Raw genomic sequence first — 16,143 nt, forward strand, 5'->3', positions numbered from 1 at the left:
CCACCTATGTGTGCATTCAGTAGCTGCCTCTAAAGAGGCAATAAGCCGGTTTCGTCTAGATGTACTAATGTTCACAGAAGTGGTGGAAACAAACTCCCATCTCCTTATGATCTCTTACCTTTGGCTCTGGGGCGGGAGGGTGTCTCTTGATTACGAATGTGATGGTAGCGACTCCCGCTTGGTTAAGGATGTAATGATAATGACTCCACTTGGGCCATGGTCATGGCTGCTACAGGGCACACAATCTCATTTACTCACTCAAAGAGAGACAGAGGAGGACGGTGCACTCCTGAGCTCTCCCCTGAGCAGGCAGCTCTTCTCTGCAACAAAGTTTCGGTCTTTTTTTTTTTTTTTTAAGATTTTTTTTTTAATTTATTCATTTGCGACAGAGATACACAGAGAGAGAAAGCAGGAGCAGGGGGAGAGGCAGAGGGAGAGGGAGAAGCAGGCTCCCCGCCGAGCCAGGAGCCTGATGCGGGGCTCGATCCCAGGACACCGGGATCACGAACTGAGCTGAAGGCAGATGCTTAACCATCTGAGCCACCCAGGTGCCCCAAGGTTCGGTCTTTTTGCAAGGATTTCTCACCACCTCTCATCAGGATTGGACCTAGTTCTTCACTGCTCTTTCTCCCTTTAGGATGTTATGTTAGAAATCACTTATCTCCTAGTTATTTATTTATCCCCTAGACTTACTCATTAGGAGCCAGGGTCAGTTACTAACTCAATTCTTCTACTTTGCCTAATGAAATAAAGTTTGAGTTTATTTTTGTGTCTGGTGCAAGAAAATGGTCTACTTTCATTCTTTTTTTTTTTTTTTTAAGATTTTATTTATTTGACAGAGAGACACAGCGAGAGAGGGAACACAAGCAGGGGGAGTGGGGGAGGGAGAAGCAGGCTTCCCGCTGAGCAGGGAGCCCGATGTGGGGCTTGATCCCAGGACCCTGGGATCATGAGCTGAGCCGAAGGCAGATGCTTAATGACTGAGCCACCCAGGCGCCCCCATTCTTTTGCATTCTTTTGACTAGTTTTTCCAACACCATTTTTTAAAAAAAAATTCAAATGTTTTTTATTCAAAGGTTTCAAAAGAAATAAAACAGAAAAAGCTAACAATCTGATCAAATGTACAGTTCAAAAATGTCTTTTGGCATTTAGCAACAAGTCCTAGGAAAAAAAAGCTAGAGTTTTCTTGAACCAGACAAGTGAGCACTGGCAAGTTTGTGGTACTAGTAAAACAAAAATAAAAAAAAAAAATTTTAAAAGATTTTATTTATTTGACAGAGGGACACACAGCGAGAGAGGGAACACAAGCAGGGGGAGTGGGAGAGGGAGAAGCAGGCTTCCCCCCGAGGAGGGAGCCCGATGTAGGGCTTGATCCCAGGACCCCAGGATCATGACCTGAGCTAAAGGCAGACACTTAACGACTGAGCCACCCAGGTGCCCCACAAAAATAAAAAAATTAACTCTCTTGATCATATGGTTATCTCCATGAAAATCTTTTTTTTTTTCAATCTGTACAAAAGGTCTTTCTTCATAAATTAACTTTTTAAATAATTTAATGGCTGTCTACTATGTGATGTTTAATTTTTTTTTTTAAATGTACAGAGGTTATGTTTCCCAAATCTTACCCAAAAAAGTATGGCACTTATTTCAGACCTATCTAGCAGCAGATTCCCCCTCCCCTCTAACCAAGCTACCAAATTTCTCTCTTAACTAATGCAAACATATCAAGTAGTGAGAAACCCAGGTTTATAAATGTACTAGGTACAAGGAAGGTGCTGCATTCGGTCTGCACTTTCACAAAGCAGTAATATTCCAGGGAGCGTAGAGCCAAAATAGCACAACTTTAAAAAAGGAAACAAAAACAAAAACAAAACACATTTCTCTTATGACAATGTACTTTTCACTAGACTCTACACTTCTCAGAGCATCAAGGACTTTTGAAACTATGAAGTGTCACTGGCATCTATAATCAAATGCAAGCATAAAATTTAAGAACTAAAAAGTACTGGAAAGAAATAACTGCTCAGCCCTAGCTCTACTACCATTTGTTGAAAGGACTTCTTCCCTATTGCATATCCTTGCCTCCTTTGTCAAAGATTCATTGACCATATAACTGTGGGTTTATTTCTGGGTATCCTCTTCTGTTCCACTGATTAATGTGTCGGTTTTGTGCCAGTACCATACTCTTTGGATTACTACAGCTTTGTAGTGTATCTTGAAATCTCGAATTGTGATAGCTCCAGTTTTGTTTTTCTTTGTGGTTCCATACAAATTTTAGGATTGTTTGTTCTTGTTCTTTGAAAAAGGCTGTTGGTGTTTTGATAGGGATTGCTTTAAATTTATATATTGCTTTGGGTAGTATAGACATTTTAACAATATTCTTTTTTAAAAGATTTTTTATTTTACTATTTTTTAAAGATTTTATTTATTTATTTGACAGAGAGAGACGTATCGAGAGAGGGAACACAAGCAGGGGGAGTGGATGAGGGAGAAGCAGGCTTCCCCCCGAGGAGGGAGCCCGATGCGGGGCTCGATCCCAGGACCCTGGGATCATGACCTGAGCCGAAGGCAGATGCTTAACGACTGAGCCACCCAGGCGCCCCAAAGAGTTTTTAGTTTTAAGTAATTTCTACATCCAAGTGGGGCTTGAACTTACAACCCCTGAGATCAGGAGTCACATGCTGGTACTGACTGAGCCAGCCAGACGCCACCAATATTTATTCTTCCAATCCATGACTGTGGATATCTTTCCATTTGTTTGTGCCATCTTCAGTTTCTTTCATCTGTGTTTTATTGTTTAGAGTACATGATTAGTTAATCAAACTCCTTGGGCTCCTGGCTGGCTCAGTCGTTAAACATCTGCCTTCGGCTCAGGTCATGATCCCAGGGTCCTGGGATCAAGCCCCACATCGGGCTCCCTCCTCGGGGGGAAGCCTGCTTCTCCCTCTCCCACTCCCCCTGCTTGTGTTCCTGTTCTCGCTATCTCTGTCTCTGTCAAATAAATAAAGTCTTAGAAAAAAAATCAAACTCCTCAGTTCATGGGTCACCCTCTTCATCAGTCATATATGCCTCTCTCACAGTCCATTTACCTTTCCCCTTGGCCCTAAATCCCCACTTTCATTTATCTTTCCTTCACAGGAACATACTTTGATATTTGATATATTCCTTAAGCTTGTTTGTATCCTTATAAAATGTGTAGTGTTCTTTATTTGTTTCATATTTAATGATTCTATATATTTCAGTTTTACTTTTTCCACGAGCATGTTTGTGAGTTCTGTTGCACTATGTACATGTAATCATCCTTTTAGCTTCATAATCTTCATTTTATGTATCCATTCTCTTAATGATGGACACCTAGTTTGCCTTTGTTTCCCCACTATCACAAACAGTGATGGAATGGATATTCTCTTGTATATCCCTACTCCAAAGTCTGCCCCATCTTAGGAGATGGCTCTACCTCCACTTAGTTGTTCAGATTACAAACTGAAGAGCTTCCTGGTTTCTTTTTTTCTATATCAACAAATTTTATCATCACCAGCAGCAAACTATATTCTAAATCTCCTCTCTTCTTTCCATTTCCATTAAAAAAAAAGGTCTGCTTATTTATTAGAGAACAAGAGAGAACATGCGCACTAGTGCGAGTAGGGGAAGGGGCAGAGGGAGAGAATCTCAAGCAGACTCCCCGCTGAGGATGGAGCCCAACCTGGGCTCCATCTCATGACCCATGAGATCATGACCTGAGCCAAAATCATGAGTGGGACGCTTAACCGACTGAGCCACCAAGGTGCCCCTCCATTTCCGCTTTGAATTCCAGTCCAAGACTCTGCTGCTGTTCACCTAGATTACTATGACAGCTTCTTTTGTTATTACCTCCTTTAAAAACAGTTTTAATGAGGGGGTACTTGGGTGGCTCAGGTGGTTGAGTGTCCAACTCTTGGTTTCGTCTCAGGTCATTATCTCAGGGTCATGGAATGGAGTGCTGAGGCAGCTCTGTGCTCAGCAAGGATTCTGCTTAGGATTCTCTCTCTCCCTTTCCCTCTGCTGCTTCCCCCACTCGTGTGCACTCACTCTCTAAATAAATGAATAAAATTAAAAAAAATAGTTTTATTGAGGTGTAGTTGACACACAATAAACTGAATATATTTAAAGAATAAAATCTGACAAGTTTTGACATGCATATATATATATCTCCACGAAAATGTCACCATAATCAAGATGGTGAAACAACTATCCTGAAAACTTCCTCATGCCCTTTGTAATTCCTCCTTCTCTCTCGTCCCTGTCACCCAACACTCTCCCATCCTCAGGAAACCCTGATCTACTTTACGTCACTATAGATTAGATTACGTATTCTAGAGCTTTACAGTTCATAGAATTTTACAGAGTCATTAAGTATGTACTCTTTTTTTTCAGTCTTCACTCAGAATATTATTTTGAGATTCATTCATGGTGTTGTGTGTATCAGTGGTTTACCCTTTTTTATTGCTAATATTCCATTATATGGATGTGTCATAATTTGTTTCTTCATTCACTTGTTGATTGACATTTTGATTGTTTCAGTTTTGGGCTATTAAAAATAAAGCTGTTGTGAACATTTGGGTACAAATCTTAGTATGGACATAGGTTTTCTTTTCTCTTGAATAAAATACTTAGAAGGTGGGAATGGCTGGATCATATGGTAGGTATACGTTTAACTTTTTAAGAAATTGTCAGCCTCTTTTCCAAAGTGTTTGTACCATTTTATATTCCAACCAGCAGTGTATGAGATTTCTATTTCCTTTACATCCTCAGTGATATTGGGTATCGTCAGTCTTTTTATTTTTAGCTATTCTAGTAGGTACTCAGTGGTATCTTGTGGTTTTAATTACCATTTCCTTAAAGATCAGTGACGTTGAGCATCTTTTCATGTGCTTATTTTGCTATCCATATATCTTTCTTTGGTGAAGTATCCGTTCAAATATTTTGCATCTTTGTTTTCTTGTTGCTGAGTTTTCAGAGTTCTTTATATTTTGGATATAAGTTCTTACCAGATATACACTTTGCAAATATTCTCTCCTGGTCTGTGGTGTGTCTTTTCATTCTCTTAATAGTGTGTTTCAAAGAACAGAAGTTTTTAATTTTTTTAAAGTCTATTTTATCAATCTTTGTATTATAGTTTGTGTTGTTTGTATGTTGTCTAAGAAATCTTTGCCTAGTCCACGTTCACAAAGATTGCCTTTGTTTCCTTCCAGAAATTTTATAGTTTTAGCTTTTGCGTTGAGGTCTGTGATCTGTTTTGATCCAACTTTTATATATGGTGTGAGGTATGGGTTGAGGTCTCTTTTTTCTTCTTTTTAAAGAGGCCTAATTGTTCCAGCACCTTTTATTGAAATAACTACCCTTTTGTCATTAAGCTCCTTTGATACCTTTGTTGAAAATCAATGATAATATTGGCCCATTTCTTTTTCTTTTTTTAAGATTTTATTTATTTATTTGACAGAGAGAGACACAGCGAGAGAGGGAACACAAGCAGCGGGGGTGGGAGAGGGAGAAGCAGACTCCCGCTGAGCAGGGAGCCCGATGAGGGGCTCAATCCCAGGACCCTGGGATCATGACCTGAGCTGAAGGCAGACACTTAACGACTGAGCCACCCAGGTGCCCCCATATTGGCCCATTTCTGTGTTTTGTCTTTTGTGCCATTTATTTATATGTCTGTCATTTCATTTCTACACCACTGTAATTTTATCATAAGTCTTGAAATCAAGTGGTGTAATCCTTCAACTTTGTTTTTCTTTTTCAAAATTGTTTTAGTTGTTCTAGGTCCTATGATATTTTACTGTAGATCTTAGATAAATATTCTATTCCTATGTTATTTTGTAAATGTATGAATATATCGAGGTGAATTGCTGGGTCAATGGATACTTTGTTCGAAGGAGCCTACTATTTTAAGCTCTCCAGCAATGTATGAAGTTAAGTGCCTGTTGCTCTCTACGCTACTCAGGCAAGGGTGAAGTGAGCCACAGGCTCCTTTTGATCATGAGTTTTCACTCCTGGCTCTATCCTCCTATGAGTTTTTACTTAGAAGGTCTTTCAGTTTCTTCACTTTGGAAGACCTCTGTAAGACAAAGCTAGTAATGATCTTCGCTAGTAATCAACTCTCAAAGCAAAACCTTGATGATAATAAAGTCTTTGTTTCCATAGTAGTAATGAGATGAGGAAGGAATTAAAGGGGTGGGGAGAAAACTCTTGGCACACAAGAGAAAGTATGAAAGGAATGTGATAAAAGCTAAGGAAGGAGTGATTTTCAAGGTGGAGGGAGCATTCATCAATCTAAAATGCTAAGAAGATGTGAAGTAGCATAATGACAGAAGAGTAGTCAATGAAATTGACAATATGGAGGTCATTGCTCATCATTCTTTATTAGTGTGCTAGTGAAAGATGTGAAATTTCAGTGACCTGACAGGGGGTAAGGAAATGGAAACAATGAGTTTAGATAATTCTTTTAAGCAGTTTTTAAGAAGTTTTGTTACAGCAGGAAGGAAAAAGAGAATATCTACATAAAGGGCTCTATGTTCCACTGGTGTATTTTTACATATGGATAAGAAAGAGTAGCTCATGTTTATAAATTTCAACTTAGTTGAAAAAGAGAGATTAAAAAATTTATGCAAGACCAGGATCTTTGAGGCAGTGGATGACTGTGTGACCCAATGCATAAATGGAAGAAATCATTTTGAGTGGAAAGAGTGCCCCCCTTCCCATGGAAGGGGGAGGGATAGGGGAAGATTCCGATACATTTGTCCAAATGATAGGAAAGAAAATGTCCACTGTTGGGGCGCCTGGGTGGCTCAGTTGGTTAAGCGGCTGCCTTCTTCTCAGGTCATGATCCCGGGGTCCTGCCATCGAGTCCCACATCGGGGTCTCTGCTTATTGGGGAGTCTGCTTCTCCCTCTCCCTCCGAACCCCCCTCCTCACCCGTGCTCTCACTGTCTCTCTCAAGTAAAGAAATAAAATCTTAAAAAAAAGAAAAAAGAAAATGGACACTGTTCTTGCCTGGTGAACTCTATTTTCTCAGTGAAATAAAGGACAAGGTTATATACTGAGAATGAAGGAGGAAGTGATAGGTTTGGCATCTATGGAAGGCAGAATTTTGGAATTTCTACACAGGGAAAAGAGACATCTACCTAAGAGACACAACATTGCCGGTCAGTACTGAGAGCTCAGGTGAGGCAGGAAGCCATACGTTTTTAATGATTTCAGCCTACACTATTGCCTGATTATCGGCAGCAGCCCACGTCAGACCAGTTGTAGTAACAGAGAAGTCAAATGGTAGGAATGATGAAGGGTGGGGATTTTACAGGGAGGTTTCAGGAAATAGAAGTAGCCAGAAGTAGGTAAGAAACCCCAAGAGCAGGGGATCCTGGAGCGAGGAACATGCTGGACAGGAAAAGATCTGGAAGTAACAGTGATGTAGTTTAGGAATGTAGGTGAGGTCCAGAGGCGACAACCAAGAAAGAATTCTTGAGACGTCTTTGGTGCAAATAGGTGATTTTATTAAAGCATGGGGACAGTACTCGTGGACAGAAAGAACTGCTCCCTGGGGGCTGTGAGGGGGGACTGATTTTTGTACTTGGGAGTTGGGGATATAAGGCAAAGCGAGGTTTTCAAAAGAACTTTTATTTGCTAAGGAGGACCTACAAGATCCTGGAGGCCTTGCCATTGTCAGATTAAGGTAACTTTTCCCTCTAGTAAAGCATTAACATTAAGACAGTTTTCTTCTGGAAGTTAGGCTATTGATAAGATTTTTTTTTTCTTATAACTCACTAAGACATTTGTAAGCTGAGGGAGACTCCTGTCTTGCTGGACTGTGATCTCTATTGCTAACCATTTGTTGTTGGTGGTGGTGGTGGTGTTTCCCTTCCCTTAGGTTTAGGGCAGCCAGGAGTGCCTGAGGCATGTCACAGATCCCACCTGGGAGTGGAGGTAGGGGATTTGCAGGGTGTGAGCTTGTGCTTTGTCCTTGTCCTCAGTTTGCCTTCGGCTCCCTCATCAATAGTACAGGAGATGAGATAAATACTGCAGTGAACATTGTTGCACATATGCCCTACTTCTCTAGAACAGATTCCTAAAAGTGGCGGTCCTGGGCCAAAATGTATGCCAAATTAAAAATTTCAACAGATACTACTAGATTCTAAGATTGAAACCATTTTATTCCCACTAGCAGTGGATGAGAATACCGATCCTCCCTTCTCAGCTCCAGATGTTCTCCAAGTTTTAAATTTTGGCTTATTATCATCATTCTTACTCTTACTCTTGAGTGGGGATGGGAGGGGGAGAGGAGGAATGTTACGTCCCAGCTATAGTTTGTGTTTTCCTAACTGCTAATATCTTTGAGCATCTTCTCAAGTTCATTTGTAATTTGTATTTCCTTTGAATTACCTGTTCAGATCCCTTGGCTATTTATTCTCTCAGCGTTTTTGTGGGGTTTTTTTTTTTCCCTCTCTTACCAATCTGTAGGCACTGTGTATACTTGGAGTAATCTCTTGTTAGTTATATTTGTTACAAATGTTTTCTGTCTACTGTTTGTGTGTGTGTGTGTGTGTGTGTGTGTGTAGGTTTGTGTGTGTGTGTTTTAATGTCGTGGAGATTTTTTTTCTATTCATGCATTTTAAGTTTTAATAAAGTCGAATCTCTCATTCCCCCACCCCCCTGCAAGTTGTGGATTCTGGTTTTCTACTTTGAATCCCCTACCTAGGATTATGCATACATTTTCCAAATTTTTTCCTAATAAATTTATATTACTATTTTACATTTTATTTTTTAAAGTTTTTATTTAAGTATTGTATTTATTCATTTAAGTAAGCTCTGCACCCGACATGAGGCTGGAACTCACGACCCTGAGATCAAGAGTCACAGCTCTTCTGAGCCAGACAGGCACCCCTTGTTTTACATTTTAATAATTAATTCATTTTTGCTGTTTTGAGTATAGTTAGGTCTAACTTAGCGATGACTGAATTCTGGGCCAAAATCCTGGATCACTGTGAGGGAGGGAACGGGTCTGAGGATGATAGTGGCAAGAAGGAATAGACTACGGATGGGGGGCGGGGTGGGGGGAAGATGGCATGTGCCTCCGAGGAGCCCTTGTTTTTTATTGTTGTAAAATGCAGGCTGTCCTTTCCTCATCACCTCCTCTCTCCTGCCAACGCTGCAGGACCTGCAGCAGCCTCATTTTGTGAGGACATCATTGGCTAAAAACAGTTGTGGGCAGTTTAAGATAAAGAAGTGTGGGAACGTTCTGCACACAGGTGAATACTGTCAGGTAACGTGTTCTCAGTGCGACAGGGAGTTCGGTGAGCACAGCGGGGGGAGGGGTTGCCCGCAGGAACAGCCAGAGGGTGGCCGATCAGGACCAGGACAAGAGTGGGCACAGGTACCCAGGATGGGCGTGAGCATTTCCTGCCGACTCAGACCGGACACTGATGGTGCCTCCTACCGGATGGCTCTCCCGCTCTGGGTCTGGTCAGTATGCTGGTAATGCCAGCAACGGATGCTAAAGGAATGTCTGCACACCTGCGCCAAGATTTACGTACAAAGAACGTTAGTACACTTCTACAATGGGGAAAGTTAGAAACGATTCAAATATCCATCAGTATTGAAGGGATTAAATACATCACCTCACCTTTTCTTTCTTTCTGTGGAACGGGCCTTTTAAAATGAGAATGTTTTCATCTTTTGCCCGAACAACAATAATAATAGACAAAAAGAAACCGGTCTTTACCCTCCAACAAAATCGTCAAGCTAGAATGTCAGTGAGGAGTGAGTTATTCAGGCTCGACGGTGCTTTTGTTCTCTTGGACTCTGGCCTTCTGCAGAGCTCATCCCAGCTGGGGGATTAGTTTGGTTTGGCTCCTGTGGGAATGCAAATTTGGACGGTAGTCCTATTGCTTCAGGCTGCTTTGGATTACTTAAGTAATGTACCTTCTCCTTTCTCCCTCCCTCCTCCATTCCGCCCTTCAAAAATCTACTCTCAAAAGTTGCATTTTCTTCTTTTGCCCCTAAGAACAGGTCCTCCCTGATTTCCAAAAGGCTTCATCTTTGGTCACATGGCTATAGAGTTAGTGACCTCACTCCAGATTTGTGACAGATGCCAAGACTGAGGTGGTGATCTCTCTTGGCTAAAAGGGCTGTTGTGGCTGGTGCTGGTCTTATCAGTGTGGCCCCAGACCAGCTCTGATGTGCATGTTCTCTCTCCACAGGCCGGGCTGGAATGTGCTCTGCAGAGTGCTGGTAAGAACTAGGAGAAGGTTTTTTTGTTTGTTTTTGGTTTAGTTTTTGTTTTCCCCTTAGTTCTTTCTGTTTTTTGCTTAAGTATTCCTTACTGCAAGGCCCTGCCTGACTGGTAACATCTAATTGTTGCTCACCGTGATGGGTATACGATGCTCAAACCCTTTCCTGAAACCTATTAGTTACACTGGCTCTTTGTATGGCCGTATGTTATATATGTATTTTTAGACGCATACCTTGTCCTTACTTGAGAGCTGTGGGAACATACCGGGAAGAACACCGATGCTGCAGTTAAAAGACAAACCTATATTCAAATTTTTTTTTAATGGTTACTGTGTGACTTTAGGCAAAATGCTTAACTTCTCTGAGCCTAGGTTTACCCATCCTATAAGATCATTTCATCTAAAATAGCCAATCTTTTGCTCTCTATGACAACCACTTGTTTAGTCCCTTCAAAACTCTTGTCAAGTCTGGGATTCTCTTTATGTGTTACTTCTTTGAAATTCTTACTTACTGTGTTTTGCAGTTGTGTATGTTCGCCGTTTAAAATGCAAAAGCGACAAAGGGATGTATCTGTGAAAATGGTCTGTTCCCACCTCTGATTGCCGACTCACTCAGTTTGATTCCTTTTCGTGTTCCTTTCCAGATAGAATCTTTTCATACACAGCATTTACTTATGTGAGCATGCGCACACGCACAGGCACACACCCCCCCCCGAATTGTAGCATATAGTATACGTGCTGTTCTGAACTTTACTCCCCCCCCATTAACAATATATCTTGCGTCTTTTTATGTTTATACTCATAAGAACTGCTTTTTTCTTTTTAATGGTTGGATAGAATTCTATCTTATGGATATAACAATTTATTTAGCTAGTCTTCTATTTTTTTTTCTTTTAAGATTTTATTTCTTTGAGAGAGCAAGAGTGCACAAGCAGTGGGAGCGGCAGGCAGAGGGAGAAGCAGGCTTCCCACTGAGCAGGGAGCCCAATGTGGGACTCGATCCCAGGACCCGGGTATCATGACCTGAGCCGAAGGCAGACACTTAACTGACTGAGCCCCCAGGCGCCCCTTAGCTAGTCTTCTATTAATGGAAGTTTAGGTCATCTCCTCTTTTTTGCCTTTGCAAACAATGCTGCAATGACTGTATTTCATGTAGGCATAATTTTGTGCTTTTGGAGTGTTTGTAGACGTGCCAGATTGCTCGGTGTAAATCTGCAGGTTTGTCTTCCCACCCACAGTGTATGAGAGTTTCTTCACCAAAGCAGTTTCACGTCAAACGTTTTGATCTTTGCTGATTAGATAGAGATGTAAACGGTATTTTCCCATTGTGGTTTTAATTTGTATTTCTCTTATTAAGAACTATAGAGAGCATCTTTTCACGTGCTTAAGGGCCATTTGTATTTCCTTTTCTGTGGACTGACAGTTCATAGGCTTTATTCTTTAAAAAAAAATTAGATGAGGGGCGCCTGGGTGGCTCAGTTGGTTAAGTGTCTGCCTTTGGCTCAGGGTCCTGGGGTCCTGGGATTGGTAGGCATGGGGCTCCCTGCTCAGTGGGGAGTCTGCTTCTCCCTCCCTCTCCTCCTTCACCCGCTCATGTGCTCTCAAATAAATAAATAGTCCTTACAAAAACTTTGGATGAGTGATCTTTTCCTCAATAATTGGTAAGAAAAAAAGTTCCTTATATACTAAATAAATTAGTCTTTTGCATGTGATAAAAGTTGAAAATATTTTGTCTTAGTTTGTCATTTTTCTCTTGTATATGACGGGATTTTTTCCTAGCTAGAAATTTGGGATTTTATATATCCAATTTATATTTTTTTAATAAGTTCTGGGTTTTATATCATTTGAAATCTTTCATTCTCCATTCTAAGAGCAAATTAGTTAAGGAAGAGCTATAAGACAATTGACTTCTAGTGAAATGCAGAATTATGGAAGCATCAGGAACTAACTGGAATCGGGACTGTTGTGACAAGAAGCGTGGAAAATTGGTGCATCTGCCCGTGAACCATGGCAGAGTGCAATGATTCCACGTTTGCAGGCTCATCCAGGAGGCATTAAGAACCATTGTACAGCGGGATATTCACTGACTCATGAACTCATCACATATCCCTAGACTCAGAAATAGCCACAAGTGGAAAACATTGTTGAGAGTCTAGAACAGCCTGGGATGCTCTCTAAAAATAAAAAATTCTGGAGAGAAGTCTACCTATGAATAACAGCTTTTCGTGAGAGTGCAAATGCTTACTCAGTGATAAGAGTCATAGGATATTAGAGAAAGACCTCATTCTGTGGTCTTGAAATTCTGGCTGAAAGCTAACGCTGAGAATAGTAGGTGACAAAAACTCCTATATTCTAAAGAGAGTCCTTAGACACGCCCCATAGGATTTTCCAAACCGGTTTAGGGACAATGACTAACAGCTTATTCGGGCAAGTTCTTTGCAGGAATTTGTAGATGAAGACATGGCTAGGGTATTTTCCCTTCCATCCCCAAGCCAAGTGAGAGGAAAAACTAGAGGGTGCTTGGGACAGAGTGGGTGCTGCTTCCTGGAGGTGGGAACAGAGTCTAACTCCCGGTTCTGTGTTGCTCAGCCACGGAAACTTGTAGATTTGGGGCCCCCTGGAGAACAAGAGAGTGCTTGGAAGGGGCACCTGGGTGGCTCAGTTGTTAAGCATCTGCCTTCGGCCCGGGTCATGATGATCCCAGGGTCCTGGAATCGAGTCCCCCATCGGGCTTCCTGCTCAGCGGGGAGCCTGCTTCTCCCTCTGCCCCTCCCCCTACTCGTGTTCTCTCTCTCTCTGACAAATCAATAAATCAAATCTTAAAAAAAAAAAAAAGAAAAAGAAAGTGCTTGGAAGAACTTGACCCCAAGTTCCCTAGCATAGAAACTTTTATCTGAATGCTACTTAGAGAGGGTCTGATGCTTGTAGAAAAACTTACAGAAATTGCCCCTAAAGTTGAGGTAAGGAGGAAGAGCTGCAGGGGATGCAAGCTGCAGTTTTGCTGTTTGTTGAGCGCGTATATGAGCTCCCCTGAGCCCAGAGGAAGCGGAAGAAGGTAATGGGATTTGGTTACCTACAAAGGGCTTTATCCAAGAGGACATCCTGCCAGGCAAAGGGACCCCAGAAGGAAGAAGTCCTGTGGAACGTTTCACCATAAATTGAAAGTTAAGGTAAAGCCGTAAGAGATTGTAAGAGGCCTTCTAGAGAGCATATCACCTGTGTCAGGGAATGGTGCAGGACAGAAATTCCTCAAGGGTGTATCTCTTTGCATGCAGGATCTGCTAAAACGCACGGAAGTGCCCCACGAAAGATAACTAGTATCTCAGTATTGTATCTGGTTCAACAAGAGAAACAGAACCAGTAGGAGATACACATTAAGAGATCTATTGTAAGGAATTGGTTTGTGCAATCGTGAAGCTGACTTCACAAGTCCAAAATCCATCGGGCCGGCTGTCGGGAAAGGGAGGCTAGAACTCCCCAGCAGGGCTGAAGTCGCTGTCCACGGGGGCAGTTTCTTCATCAGAAAAGCGACAACTCTGCTCTTAAGGCATTTGAACTGATTGAATCAAGCCCACCAAGATTAACTATGATAATCTCTCTTACTTAAAGTCAATTGGTTATAGACTTTAATTACCTCTCTAAAATCATAGCAACATCTAGATTAGTGTTTTGATTAAGTAACTGGGGACTGTTGTCTAGCCAGCCTGACACATCGAATAACCATTACAGGCATCTTCTACACAGAACGATGGCCCGATAACATCATTACCAACGAGAGGGACTTTGCCCTTTTCTTCCAGTCCCCTATGTCCCGAGGCTGGAGGGCTGCCTCACCTCTACGCAGCTGGTCTGTGGAAACAAGGATCAGATCTGAGAGAAAGGCAGGTGAAATTTTTGAGTTGGTTCTAAGATTGACATTTGGATTTAGATCGGACTGAACTTTTCAGGTATCAGTTTGTGTACACAGAAATAGAGGGCTGACAGAGGGGTCTTATTTGATCTCTGCACATGTATAATATTATGTTTTTATTTTTAAACATTGAAGCAAGTCTTTCTTATCCCACAGTTGGTTAAGCGACTGCCGTCGGCTCAGGTCATGATCCTGGAGTCCCGGGATCGAGTCCCGCATCGGGCTCCCTGCTCGGCGGGGAGTCTGCTTCTCCCTCTGACCCTCCCCCCTCTCGTGCTCTCTCTATCTCATTCTCTCTCTCAAATAAATAAATACTTTAAAAAATAAAAATGATGTGCAATCATCTCATTACGTTGTGGGCAATTAAACCCTCTTGTGGTCAAAGCCAATGATGGCAGTGATAACGATTGTTGCTAAAGCACTTGGCCCAATGTCCTTTTAGAGGATACTGAATTAAAGATACCACTTCAGGGCTTATTTGTTTTTGGTGGCCAATCAAGCATAGAATATTTTCAATCACTAGTTTCTTAGTGATTTTTTCTTTTTCTTATTACCTTGATTTTCTTATTTTTTTAAAATTACCTTGAGCCAAGGTAATATTTTGTTATTACCTTGATTCTAGAAATATTCATGCATTATTTTTACCTTACTCAGATATGAATAGTTTATTTGTGGCCAGGCATTCCCTTTGTCACTGTACATTTTCAAGATAGAGATCTAGGATCATTTGATTAGCAAGGCTGCCTGTACATTGTATTCAGGTTACTGCTAGTTCTGAACACTAGCCCGAAAATGATAGTGAGTGAGTAAGAAAGGAGAATGACAGCATTCAGTAGCAAGGAAACTGGAAATTTCAGGAGTAGAAGGTTCCATAATGAAAAAAGAACAAAGGAGGGTAAAACAGAGACACATCATATTCTTAATAACAGGTGACATCGGATTATAGGAAATTAAACTTTCAGTAAGGCAGGAGAAAAAGGAGAAGTGTGGTAGAATAAAGTGCTAAATCTTGTTATCTTTTAGAATGGTTCGTAATCCCATATACATAATTTCAGTATATGGTACAAAACCATCAGAATTACAGACACAGTGCTAACTCCCCAGGCCTTTTCTGTCCTTGAAGTACTTAGAGGGAATTTTGTAGCACCGAATGCGTGTGTTAGAAAAAAAGAAACATCTAAAATCAATAATGTATGCTTCCACCTAAGGTGGAAACTTGAAAAAGAAAAGCAAATTAAATCCAAAGTAAGTAGAAGAAAGGAAACGATAAAAATTAGAGCAGAAATAAATGAAATTAAAAACAAGAAATCAATAGAAAAAAAAATCAAAAGATCAATAAAATTGATAAACTTCCAACCAGGTTAATCAAGAAAGAAAAAGTAGCCACAAATTACTAATATCAGAAATGAAAGAGGCAACATTACAACCTATTCTACGGGAACTAGAAGGATAATTAAAGGAATACTATGAACAACTTCATGCCCATAAATTTATTTATTTTTTATTTTTAAATTTTATTATGTTATGTTAGTCACCATACAATACATCATTAGTGTTTGACATGCCCATAAATTTAATAACTTACATGAAATGGACCAATTCTTTGAAAGATACAATCTATCAAAACTCTCATATGAAGAGATTGATCATCTGTATAGGTCTATATCTATTAAAGAATTTGAACCAGAAATTAATAACCTTCCAAAACAGAAAGCACGAGGACCAAATGGTTTCACTGGTGAATCCTACCCAGCATTTGTATAATTCTCTACACACTCTCTCTCTTTTTTTAAAGAATTTACTTATTTATTCATGAAAGACAGAGAGAGAGAGAGAGAGAGAGAGAAGCAGGCTCCCAAGGAGGAGGGAGCCCGATGCGGGACTCGATCCCAGGACCCTGGGATCATGACCTGAGCCGAAGGCAGACGCTTAACCATCTGAGCCACACAGGCGCCCACTCTACACTCTCTT

This window comes from Eumetopias jubatus, unplaced genomic scaffold, assembly GCF_037043125.1.
Source record: "Eumetopias jubatus isolate StellerSeaLion01/CBP00866 unplaced genomic scaffold, mEumJub1_p1.0 scaffold_8, whole genome shotgun sequence".
Lineage (NCBI taxonomy): Eukaryota > Metazoa > Chordata > Mammalia > Carnivora > Otariidae > Eumetopias > Eumetopias jubatus.